Genomic DNA, 13912 nt, shown 5'->3' on the forward strand with positions numbered 1-13912 from the left:
TGATTGTTCTACTGCCTGAAAGTTAAAACCACAAAAGCCTTCACAGAATGGATAAAACTCATGAAATATTTTTAATGAAAAACATTTCCAATTACTTTTTATCCATATTGCATGTTAAAAAATAACAAATTTTACTGTACATTCTGATATGCTATATTTATAGAAAGTCAGTATGCTATAATCATTGAATTATTATTATTAATTTCTAAGTGTCAAATTATTCTTCTAATTTTGCATTCTTAATGAATACTAAATTATTATACTAAGACACTATGCCATTAATGTGTTATTTTGAACATGGTTAACACTGAATAGCTATTAAAGAATTCCTCTCACTGGGCAACTCAGACTTCAGAGTTATTCATTTAATATGATTTTTAAAACTTTAAGCCATCCCAAAGATATTCAAGTGGGTTGATTTAAATATAAATCTATCACTTATCATTTTATAGTTATAATTTTTAAAATGTCAAAAAATTCACTACCATGCAAAATAGTATTCAAAATATGATTTTTAAAAATTTTTATTAGTAAGAACAGATAAAAATGTAACATTAGCTACGAAGTCATTTGCCATTTAGAGAAATTTAACTATAGCTATTTTGTCATTACAGACAGGAAAATGAGGTCATCCACGATCCTCCACAGAATGTGGTAGCTTAGAACAAAATGTTGACATGAAGAGAATAGCAACCAGTGTGCACACATGCTAAGCTTTCATCACAACCAAAATAATGAGGATAATAATCACTGAGAAGTTTCCTCAAGCCCCTTTGTAATCTCTGACCATTGCCTCTCACTGTGTCATACTCTATCCCAAGTGAAATACTTATCTGCTTTCTGACACCATAGGTTAGTTTTTCATTTTCTAGAATTCTAAATAAATAGAATAATGCATTATAATTTTTCTTTTAAGAGTGTTTTTATTTCAATAGCTGATTTCTTAAAAGATGACTTACACATGTATTTAGTGAATTGAAGGAACAGTAAATTATTGTTTGGACAATGTGAATGCTATTTTTTTTATTTTAGAATATTACTGGGGTACAAATGCTTTGGTTACATAAATTGTGTTTACACCACTCAAGTCAGAGCTACAAGCATGCCCAACCCCCAGACATAACATGCCATACCCATTAGGTATGAATTTACCCAATCGTTCCTCCCTCCTGCCCAACACCCTATGAATGTAACTTCCATACATGCACATAAGTGTTGATCAGTTAATACCAATTTGATGGTGAGTACATGTGGTGCTTGTTTTTCCATTCTTGTGATACTTCACTTAGGAGAATAGGCTCCATCTCCATCCAGGATAATATAAGAGGTGTTAGTTCAGAATCATGCATTATATATTATTTATCTTTTTTATCTCAGTATGATTATGCTGTTGTATGCATTGATAGTTCATTCGTTTATATTATTGAGTAATGATTTTCTGTATGGATATATCACAGTTTCTTCATACAATTATTTGTTTAAGCATATTTGGTTGTTTTCAGTTTGGGGTTATTACAAATATAACTGCTATGTACATTTGCATACAAGTCTTTGTATAGATATATGGTTTCATGTTTCTTGGGTATATATCTAGGAGTGGGGTCTCTGAATCATATGGTAAGTGTATGGTCAGTATTTTTTATTTTAATCATTCTATTTTGTGTGTAGTGGTATCTCATTTTGGTTGTAATTGGTCACTTCCCTAATTACAAGTGATTTTTCTTTTCAATTCTGTAATAGTTTGAACAATTGATTTTATTTCTTCTTAAATGTTTGTTAGAATACACCAATGAAGCCACATATGCCTGGAAGGTATTTTTGTGCATGTGGGAAAATCTTCAACTTTAAATTCAATGCCTTTAATTAATAAAAGGCCCATTCGAGTTATCTCTATTTCTTGTTGAAAAAGCATTGTTAGCATTGTCTTTTCAAGGGATTTGTTCATTTTATCTAAGTTGTTTGAATTATTGGTATAAAATTATTTATTATATTCTTTTATTATCCTTTCAGTATATATAGATTCTGCCACAATATCATCTTGTTTCTTTATGAGTAATCTATTTCTTGTTTTTCTCTGATCAATCTGGGTAGTTGTTACAATTGTATTGACTTTCTCAAAGATCAGCTTTTGATTTTGTTGATTTTTCTGTGTGTGAATGGTTTTTCCTTCTGTTTTCTACTTCATTGATTTTCATTCTGATCTATATTATTTCTTTTTGTCTACTTTTCCCCAAGTGGATCTCATTTGAGGCTTTCTTATTTTCTAATATAGTATTTAATACTACAAATGTCTCCCTAGGCACTGCTTTGGTGACATCCAACAAATTCTGATATGCTGTAACTTCATTTTCAATCAGTTCCAAATCTTTTGGATTTCACTTTTGATCCACAGGTTATTTAAAAGTATGTTGTCCAGAAACCACCTCTTTACCTCACTCTCAGTAGATTATTTTGCTTACTATTAAACAGAGAAAGCTAAGACATACCAGATAGTGTGTTCTTAACTTCCTTAAAAAAAACTCCATGTTTAAAGAATCTAGTACTTACCCCCCCCCAACCCCCAATTCTCCTTCTTGTTACAATAGAAGGTTTTCCCCCTGCCTGAACCCTGGACTCATCTGCTTCTGCCTTTGGAATTATTGTGTTCAATTAATTATTTTCTCTCTGTCTTATATCATCCTCAACTTCCTCTTATCTGTCGTCTTCCCTGACAAATTTGGTCAAAACTTTCCCATATTAAAAAAGGAAGGAGGTAGCTTGACTTCTCATGAGGTTTTAGAAAAAATTTAGCCACCTAGTAAAGATAATAGAGTCATATATGGAAGGTACCTTGGTCACTCAATCATGTAGATGCACATTAAACCTGCCTTATTCACTCCTAAACTTCATAGTCGTCTTTATAGATAGTCCCGTATAATGCCAGCACTCTGGGAAGCTAAGGCTGGAGTCCAGCCTGAGCAACATACTTAGACTCTGTAAAAAATAAAAAATTATCTGGGCATGGTGGTGTGTGCCTATATTCCTAGCTACCTTGGCTCAGACAGGAGGATTGCTTGAGCCTCGAGTTCAAGGTTGCAGTGAGCTATGATTGCACCATTGCAATCTAGTCTGAGGAACAGAGTGAGACCCAATCTCTAAAAACATACAAACAAAAAGATTTGTGTGTACTCTCTGCCTACACATTTTCACATTCCATCTACCTCCTAACATTCTGCAATATGACTTTTGTACTCTTTTTTTTTATTATTTTAGCATATTATGGGGGTACAAGTGTTAAGGTTATGTATATTGCCCATGCGCCCCTACCCCCTCAAGTCAGAGCTTCAAGTGTGTCCATCTCCCAAACATTGCACATCTTACTCATTCTGTTTGTATATAGCCATCCCTGCCTGACACTCAATAAATGTTATTCCTATATGTCCACTTAGGTGTTAATCTGTTAATACCAATTTGCTGGTGAGTACATGTGGTGCATGCTTTTCCATTCTTGAGATACTTCACTTAGTAGAATGGGTTCCAGCTCTATTCAGGAATATACAAGAGGTGCTATATCACCATTGTTTCTTAAAGCTGAGTAATACTCCATGGTATACATATACCACATTTTATTATTCCACTCACGAATTGATGGGCACTTGGGTTGTTTCCACAGCTTTGCAATTGTAAATTGTGCTGCTATAAACATTTGAGTGTAGGTGTCATTTTCATAAAGTGACTTCTGATTTTTTGGGTAGATGCTCAGTAGTGGAATTGCTGGATCAAATAGTAGATCTACTTGTGTCACTTTGAGGTATCTCCATATTGCTTTCTACAGAGGTTTAACTAGTTTGCAGTGCCACCAGCAGTGTAGGAGTGTTCCTATCTCTCCATATCCGTGCTAGCATTTAATGTTTGGAGACTTTTTGATAAAGGCCATTCTCACTGGAGTTAAGTGATATCTCATTGTGGTTTTGATTTGCATTTCCCTGATGATTAGAGGTGTTGAACATTTTTTCATATGTTTGTTGCCATTATTCTGTCTTCTTTTGAAAAGTTTCTGTTCATGTTTTTTGCCCATTTTTTGATGGGGTGGTTTGATTTTTTCTGGCTGATTTTCCTAAGTTCTAAATAGATTCTAATTATCAGCCCATTATCTGATGTGTAACTTGCGAAAATTTTCTCCCATTCTGTGGGTTGTCTGTTTGCTCTCTTGACAGTTTCTTTGGCTGTGCAGAAGCTTTTTAACTTGAGCAGGTCCCTTTTGTTTATTTTTGTTGCTGCTGTGATTGCCTTTGGGGTCTTCTTCATAAATTCTTCGCCTAGGCCAATGTCTAGAAGAGTATTTCCAACGTTTTCCTCTAAAATTCTAATAGTTTTACACCTAAGGTTCAAGTCTGTTACCTAGCATGAGTTGATTTTTGTGGTGAAAGGTGTGGGTCTTGTTTCAGTCTTCTACATGTGGCTGTCCAGTTTTCCCAGCACCATTTATTGAATAAGGATACTTTTCCCTGGTGTATGTTTTTGTCTGCTTTGTCAAGGTTAGTTTGCTATATGAGGATGGTTTTATATCTGGGTTCTCTGTTTTGTTCCACTGGTCAATGTCCCTGTTCTTGTGCCAGTCCTAACCTGTTTTAATGACTATATCCTTGTAGTATAGTTTGAAGTCTGGTAGATTGATAAATCCTATTTTGTTTTTATTGCCTAGGATTGATTTTGCTATACGGGGTCTTTTCTGGTTCCATACCAAGCGTAAAATTATTTTTTCTATATCTGTGAAAAATGATGATGGTATTTTGATAGGGATTGCATTGACTCTGTAGGTCACTTTGGATAATATAGACATTTTAACAATGTTGATTCTGCTGACCTATGAGCATGGTATATTCTTCCATCTGCTTACATCTTCTGCTATTTCCTTCTTCAGTGTTTCATAGTTCCCCCTGTAGAGGTCTTTTACATTCTTAGTTAAATATATTCCAAGTTATTTTATTTTCTTTGTTGCTACTTTGAAGGGAATTGAGTCTTTGATTTGGTTCTCACTTTTTCTGTTGTTGGTGTATATGAATGCCTCTGATTTCTGTGTATTGATTTTGTATCTTGAGACTTTACCAAATTCATTTATCAATTCAAGGAGTCTCTTGGTTGAATCCTTGGGATATTCTAGGTATAATATCATGTCATCAGAAAAGAGTGAGTTTGATCTCTTCTGCTCCCATTTGGATGCCCTTAATTCTGCTCTCTTGTCTGATTGCTGTAGCAAGGACTTCCAGCACTATGTTGAATAGAAGTGGAGATAGTGGACAACCATGTCTTGTTCCAGTTCTAGGAGGGAATGGTTTCAACTTTTCCCCATTCAGTATATTGGCTGTGGGTTTGTCATATATGGCTTGTATCATTTTTAGGTAAGCCCCATCTATGCCTATTTTGTTGATAATTCTTATCATAAAAGGGTGTTGAATTTTGTCAAATGCTTTTTCTGCATCTATTGAGAGGATCATATAGTCTTTGTTTTTGCTTCTGTTTATATGGTGAATTACATTTATAGATTTGCGTATGTTGAACTATCCCTGCATCCCTGGGATGAAGCCCACTTGATTCTGATGGATTATTTTCTTGACAAGCACCTGGATTTGATTGGCTAGGATTTTGTTGAGAATTTTTGCATCTATATTCATAAAGGATATTGGTCTATGGTTTTCTTTTTCTGTTGCATCCTTTCCTGGTTTGGGTATCAAGGTTATGTTCACTTCATCAAATGTGTTGGGGAGTATTTCATCCTTCTCAGTGTTGTGGAATAATTTCTGCAGGATAGGCACCAGTTCTTCCTTGTAGGTGTGGTAAAATTCAGGTGTGAAACATCTGGTCTAGGACTTTTCTTTTTAGGAAGGTTTTTTATTGCTGTTTCAATTTCAGTACTTGATATTGGTCTGTTCAGGAATTCTATTTCTTCCTGGTTGAGTCTAGGGAGGCTGTGTGTTTCTAAGAAATTGTCCATTTCCTCCACATTTTCCAGTTTGTGTGCATAAAAGTTTTTGTAGTATTCATGAATTATATCTAGTATCTCTGTGTCATCCATTGTAATTTCTCCTTTATTGTTCCTGATGGAGCTTATTAGAGATTTTTCTTTTCTTCTTTTTATTAGTCTATCCGAGGGTGTGTCAATTTTGTTTATTTTTTCAAAAAACCAACTTTTTGTTGTTTTGTTAATCTTCTGTATGGTTTACCTGTTGTCAAGTTCATTTAATTCTGATTTGATTTTAATGATTTCATTTCTTTTGCTGGGTTTGGGGTTAGTCTTTTCTTCTTTTTCTAGCTCTTTGAGATGATTCATTAGGTTGTCTATTTGTGATCTTTTAGACTTTTGGATATAGGCATTTATGGAAATAAACTTTCCTCTCAGGACTGCTTTAGCTGTGTCCCACAGGTTTTGATAACTTGCGTCTCCTTTGTCATTTAGTTCAAAGAATCTTTTGATTTCCATCTTGATTTCCTCATTTATGAAGTGATCATTCAGCAGAAGGTTGTTTAGTTTTCACGACTTTGTGTAGAAATGAGAGTTCCTGTTAGGGTTGATTTCTACTTTTATTCCATTGTGATCTGAAAAGATACATGGTATAATTTCTATTTTTTTTTAAATTGTTTGAGACATGCTTTGTGTCCTAGGATATGGTCAATCTTAGAGAATGAACCATGAGCTGATGAGAAGAATGTATATTCAGTGGTTTGGGGGTAGAATGTCCTGTAAATGTCAGTCAGGCCCATTTGTTCTTAGTTCCACTTAAGTCCATTGTTTCTTTGTTGATTTTTTGTTTGAAGGATCTGTCCTGTGCTGTCAGTAGGGTGTTAAAGTCTCCAACTATTATGGTGTTGTTGTTTATCCATTTGTTTAGATAAGTAGAGTTTGCTTTATGAATCTGGGTGCACCTAGGTTGGGTGCATATATATTTATAATTGTTAGGTCTTCTTGTTGAACTGTATCCTTCATCATTATATAGTGACCTTCTTTGTCTTTTATTACTTTTGTTGATTTAAAAACTAAGTTGCCAGTAATCAGCACCACCACACCAGCTTTCTTTTGACTTCTGTTTGCTTGAAATATTGTTCTCCACCCCTTTACCTTTAGTCTATATGCATGCTTGCAGATTAGATGTGTTTCCTGAAGGCAGCAGATACTTGGCTTGTATTTTTTATATCCATTCAGCTAACCTATGTCTCTTGAGTGGAGAGATCAAGCCGTTCACATTTATTGAGATAACCGATAGGTGGGGCAGATTTCTGTTCATTATGTTGGGTTGAACTTTGTTGCTTTGTTTTCTCTCTTGAACCATTGTGGTTTCTGGGCTTTGATCTTTAGCTTTTGAGTAGATTTACATTTGTGAGTGTTTATTGTGCTGATCCATGGGTAACACTGTTTTGAGTACTTCTTGAAGGGCTAGTCTTGTCTTGGTGAATTCCCTCAGTATTTGCTTATCTGAGAATGTCTTGGTTTCTCCTTCATATACAAAACTTAGTTTTGCAGGAAATAAGATTCTAGGCCAGGCATTATTCTGTTTCAGAAGAGTGAGAATGGGGCCCCAGTCTCTCCTTGCTTGTAAAGTTTCAGTAGAGAAGTATGGCATTATTCAGATTGGTTTTCCTTTGTATGTAACATGCTTCTTTCACCTTACAGCTCATAGAAGGGCTTCTTTAGTTGATATTTTGGTCAGTCTGATGACTGCATGTCGTGACAGCTTCCTGTTTCCATTGAGTCTCCCAGGGGTCCTCTGAGCTTCTTGAACTTGTATATTGAGATTTTTACCAAGGCCTGGGAAATTTTCCTCTATTATATCTTCAAATACCTTATCCAACCCTTGAGCATTTTCTTCTTCCCCTTGGGGTAACCCTATAATCCTCACATTAGGTTTCTTCACATAATCCCACATCTCTTGTAGGCTTTGCTTTTTTTCTCTTATTTCTCTGCTCTATCTCTGTGACTGATTTATTTAACTGGAAGGTGTTATCTTCAATCTCTGAGATTCTTTCTTCTGTTTGATCTACCCTGTTCTTGAGGCTTTCCACTGTGTTTTGTAGTTCCCTGAATTGATTCTTCATTTCCAGGAGTTCAGTTAGACTTTTCTTCATAGTTTCAATTTCTTTTGTGAATTTTTGTTCCAGGTCCTGGAGTCTTTTTGCATTTTCTTTGTGTTGATTATCCAGTTTTTATTCTGAGTCGTTGAATTTTCTACGATCCACGCTCAAAATTCTTCTGTCATTTTAGTGGTCTGATTTTGGTTGGTGTCCATTTCTAAGAGGCTGGTGTTCCTCTTTGTGGGTATGCTTTCTGTTTGAGTTTTCATATTTTCAGAGTTCCTTTGCTGCTTTCTTCCCAACTGGATCAGTTGTTGCTTCTTTCCTTTAGGTTTTTGTTTGGGTAATGAGACACACTGTTTAGTCTCTGAGCCAGTAGGTGGAATTTATGGGTGAGTTTGGACCATACCCTGTATGATGAGTCAGTAGGTGCTGTGAAAAGGATATGCAGAATGTCTTCCCTGTCAGTAAGTGGTGCTTGCTGGGAGGAGCAGGCTACACTGTTGGTTTTGGGTCATATATCCTGTTCTTCTGCCTCTGGAGAGGCACTCTAGTGCCTCGGTGGTGAGTGGGGCTCTGGGACTTCAGGTGTGTTCTTATTCTCCACCTCAGTGAGGGCCGGTCTGGGAGTTAGTCTGGGCAGAGCTGGGTTGGTTAAGCCTGCCCTCAGGCACCACCAGTGCTGTTATCAGGGGTCAAAGTTCTGTTCTCTGCTTTTGGGAAAAGCTGTCAGGGAGGGCCTGGAATTGCCCCTGTCAGTCAGAAAGTCTGCGTGTGAAGGTGGGGCTGTCTGAGACCTGCAGTCTGGAGCAGGCCCCACTCCTTTCCACCCTCCCCAACTCAATGGCTTCTCCTGGGCCTCTGCCAGCAGGCCCGACCTCCTGCTACCGGGTCTCCCCTGGGTGTGATGTGAGCTGGGAGGTTCCCTGAGCAGGGTCACTGCCTGGGCTGGGCATACAGCCCCGCCTTGGGAGGAGGGTTTCCCTCAAGCATGCTGATCTGCCCTTAAAGGCACACACACCTCAGTAGGCTGTTCACGAATATCTCTTCTGTGCCCCGGGCAATGCGAGACCCGGGTGCACAGGATCTGGCCCACAGGTCTGACCTCTGGACCCCAGAATTCAATCCCTGACCCCACCAGGGAGAAGAGTCCCAGTCCCAATTCACCCACAGGAGCCCAAACTGAGTCGATGTCTCTCAGCCTCAGCATCTGCCCCATTCTCTTGGAGTCACTGGGCCAATAGCACCTGGGAGGGCTGTCGGGTACGGAGCTCACAGTCTGAGTATCCCTCAGTCAGCTGAAGGGCCCCAAAAAGGAAGGTCCTGTTCCCTGGTGATGCCTCCGACTGGTGGCTATATCATCTCTCTCGGCAGCCGTGGATAGGGATGGGAGAGGGGAGAATGGAGCAATATGGTGCCCACTCAGGTCTGTGCACACAGAGGTGCCCCAAGGGAGTTGGGAGCCTGGTGCCACGTCCACTACAGGCTTACCGATCACTAGCGGTGGCCGTCTCTGGCCTGGTGTCCACAGGTCTCTCCACCCCCTGTGAAACCCACCAGAAGTCCGAGATGGAAGGGAGGGGAAAAGTGAACCACTCTACCTACCCTTGCCACTGGTCTCTAAGCTACTTGGGAGGTCTCTGCTTCCAGTTCTCCTCCACCACCTCCTCCCATGGAGTCTCCCATAGTCTTCGGTACCCCTCCTTCTGACACCCGGCTGATGTATGCTCGTCTGCTTGCTTCTTTCTTCTAATTTCTTCTAGAAACTGTTTTTTTTGCAGAGACATTCTGTCTGGCAGTGTTTCTCGTCCACCATCTTGCTCAGCCTCCCTGGTTTTTGTACTCTTATCACTGCTTTACAATGGACCTTGAAGGAACCCTGCAAATAGAAGACAGAAAGTCGGTGGGACATAAGTGTATAACATTAGAGATATTATTATTATCAAGACCCTTCAAAAAATGTAAACTGCTCATACTACTATCCTTTATTTTAATAAAACTAGCAAAAACTCAGAGATACTTAGTTTTATCTATCTCTCTGTGGTCTAAAACTTTTCAACAAGGAGAAAACCTTTTGACAAGAAGCCTGGACATAAAATTGACAACTCCTTTTCCTAGAGTGCCCAAATCTGGGTGCACTGAGGGCCTCTCTATATAACTATGAACAAATTTAAAAAGTCAAATACAATTCTAATTCCTCATAAAAAGATGCCCTTAAAAGCAAAATACCATTCAACTGTTGGAAGGCCATAGAAGGAAAAAATAAGTGGAAAGAAACCTCTTGTCTGACAAGCAGATAGCCAATTTATTCTTCACATTTTAAAATTTTACTTAGAATGTACTATGCTGTGGGATAATGTTCATTCTAGTATGATTTGGAAATTGGAAACAGCTTCTTGTGGGCAGGTAATGCCCACTGCTCCAATGAGAGGTTATGCTTCCTTGCTGAAAAGCCTTTCAGCAGAAAGACAAGAGCTCTGTTTCTTGCCTTTCAGTGAGGATCTGAATACTCCTTAGCTTTAATATATCTAGTAGTATTAAACAAAAATAGCAGTGGTAAATTCCTTTTCATCAAATTTATACCCATTAGAAAACCTTCAAAATATATTAACATATACCTCTGTACTTAGAATGTTAGCACTATGTGCAAAACATGATCATCTGCCTTTAATGACGCTTTCAGGCCATGCCACCGTGCCTTGGAAAACTGAGCAGCAATCAGCTTGTATTGTACCAAGATTGGGGATCCTACCACTTTCCTCATATTCACCAGAAGTCTTAGATTTAACTTTTTCTTTCATTGAGCTAAGTGCCACGTCTTCAAAGGTAAAGTATCTGAAGAGCCAAATTGTTATGGTACAAGTCCACAGAATCTGCATGAGCAATTGCTAAAGCTACAATTTCCCAGGGGAATTAATCAAAAAGGCATTGTGTAGTGAACAAAAGTGTACTTACAATAAAGTACACCCAGACTTCTGACAATAAGATGTCTTAATCACAGGGGAGTGTTGGCTGCTGTTTCCTTTTTTCTTATTGAAAACGTACAATGAGGAAGAGATACAAACAACTTTTGATTACCTATTTTTAAGAAGACAAACTTTGCATGGATAAATTAAATCTACAAATATGTCTATAGGACAATATTCTCTGGGAATCATCTCCCTAGATAAATAGTTCTCCAGAAATCCCTCATGAAAATGAAATGATTTAACCTTTACAGGCTCTTACCTTTTGTTGTTAATGCTCTACTAGACATGATGATTCAAAGGGAATAAGAAAGCACAAAGATAGGAAGAAACATAAAGAAGAGAGTAAGGAGTATGGTGATCATCTAGGGACATTAATGTTAACTATACTATATTATGGTTTTTAAATTTGTCCTATTGCAGTCATAGTTCTAACTCTGCTCTTGGCATCTTATCTAAGTATATCTCTAACTATAATTTTGACCAGTTGTAAACTTCAATGGAAGCTTCAATGCTATCATCTCTAACTTATCACCAAGTCCATTATCTTCCAAATCAATTCCTTACTCTCAATTAATGACCTTGATTTTGCTGCCCATCAGAAGGGAGGAGGAAATAGAAGCAGTCAGATGATAGATAATTTAATCATCTTCCCATTAAAAAGTCTCAATTTATGTCCATATGTCATTTCCTTTCTGCTCCAACAATTAAACCAACAACTAAGTCAACCCCTCTACTTGTAGCTGACATTATTTCTCTTGTCTACTCACAGACATTGAAGTTGTGTCATCAATTTATCCTTCTCCACAAGAAAATTCCCGTTAGCCTGCAAGCATGCTGTCTATCTCGTGCTTTTTTTTTTTTTTTTTAATTTCAGCTTATTATGTGGGTAAAGATGTTTAGGTTACATATATTGCCCTTGCCCTCCCCCAAGTCAGAGCTTCAAGCATGCCCATCCTTCAGATGGTATGCATCGCACTCATTATGTATGTATACACCTGTCCCCTTCTCCCCCCTCATATCTGCCCAATGCCTGATAAATGTTATTCCTATATGTTCACTTAAGTGTTGATCAGTGAAACCAATTTGCTGGCGAGTACATGTGGTGCTTATTTTTCCATTCTTGGGATACTTCACTTAGTAGAATGGGTTCCAGCTCTATCCAGGAAAATACAAGGGGTGCTATATAGCAGCACAATTCACAACTTCAAAGATGTGTGCTTTAAAAAAAAAAGGGGGCTCTCCTTCCATGTTACAGCATTTTTTAACTATGTCTCCTATGTTTTTCATTCTCCTCTAAAAAAATGTTATTGGAAGAAAAGATTTCTGCTCATATCTCCAACTCCTTATTCCTATTCTTTCATAAGCTTTTCTATATAACCTCTTATCCCCAACAACCCACTAAAATTTTCCTGGTTAATTATTCATATTTAATACACAGTTCTAAGTGCTCTCTTTTTTGACCTTTGGCAACATTTAAAATAGATTCTCCCTAATATTTGAATCACTCTCTCCATTTGTCCATTGGGATGACACATTCTCCTGGTTTTCCACTTACAACAAAGATGACTCCTTCTTAGTATCTTTTATTTTCCAAAACTCTAAATATAGTTTCTTCAGACCATAGCCTGTGCACTTTTCTTTTCTAACCACACTGACTCTCTGCATGACTTCATTCACGTTCCTCTTTGTCAATATCCCCAAACATTCCCCTCATTTCCACATTAATATTACCACACTGTCTACTCAGTAGCTCCACCTGGATGTTTACAAAACAGAAAACTCAATTGGGCCAAAAGAGAAATGTTCATCTCCTCTCCCTCCCAACTAGTTCTCATCTCAGTGGTTTACATCTAAGTCAACACCCACAAGCCACCTGTACCCCTCCCCTTCTCTCCACTCCAGATCAGCAAGTATTTTAAACTTTGTCACTTTCAGAATAGATTGTGAATGCAGATGCCTCTTCCTTTTTTACCACAAACACCCTAGGTCATCCCATCATCCTCCTTACCTGGATTCCTGGGAAAGGTGGATAACCAATCTCTATTCTTCCTCTTCTACACCTTGTAGACCAGGTAGAGACCAGGAAATTGTTTTAACAATGTAAATCAGATAATGACACTGTTCTGCTCAAAGTATTTCAACAACCTCTCATCAACTTGGAGAAAAATCTACGGTCTAAATTCCATGGCCTGTGAATTTGTATTTGCTCTGGTCTGTGCCTGTCTGTCAGGTATTTCCAACCATGCTCCAGCATACAGGCCTTCTTGCCATTCTGTACCATTTTAAACTCAAATTCAGTTGCTGTTCTGACTACCTGGAAAAATTTTCCCCCAATTATTAAATATCTCCTTATTTTCTTTAATTAGGTCTTAAATCAAACACATCCTCCTCAGAGAGGTCCTCCTTTATCATTCTACTAAATTAACCCACTTTTGTCCTACATATGCTTTATAATGACACATATAAATTATGGAATATGTAGGTGACTACTTCTTTTCTGACTCTGTAAACGGGGACAGTCTCCACCAGACATTAAAATCCCATACACTCTACTGGCTTTGCCTTAAATGTACTATTTTCTTCCTCTAGTGATATTTTTTAATCGTGTTCAATTGTTCTTAATTTTGACATTTTCAGGTTTCTGTAGTTGGCCCTCTTCTAGTTCACTCAACAAATCTATCCCTGTTCTTCTCATTTGCTAGCTTTTTAAAATTGTCATTGTTCTCTGTTTTTACCCATGTCTTCATCTTTAGTTAAGATCTGTATGCAGAAACCCACATCCATTTAATTAATTATTAAGCACGCTGGTTTGGGGATTTAGACAAGCACATTAAACTCAATATATTCTACATAACTCATTACTCAATATCTTACCCATTTCCCCTTTTTCTATATGT

Source organism: Microcebus murinus, chromosome 5 (assembly GCF_040939455.1).
Source record: "Microcebus murinus isolate Inina chromosome 5, M.murinus_Inina_mat1.0, whole genome shotgun sequence".
In the NCBI taxonomy this organism is placed as follows: Eukaryota; Metazoa; Chordata; class Mammalia; order Primates; family Cheirogaleidae; genus Microcebus; species Microcebus murinus.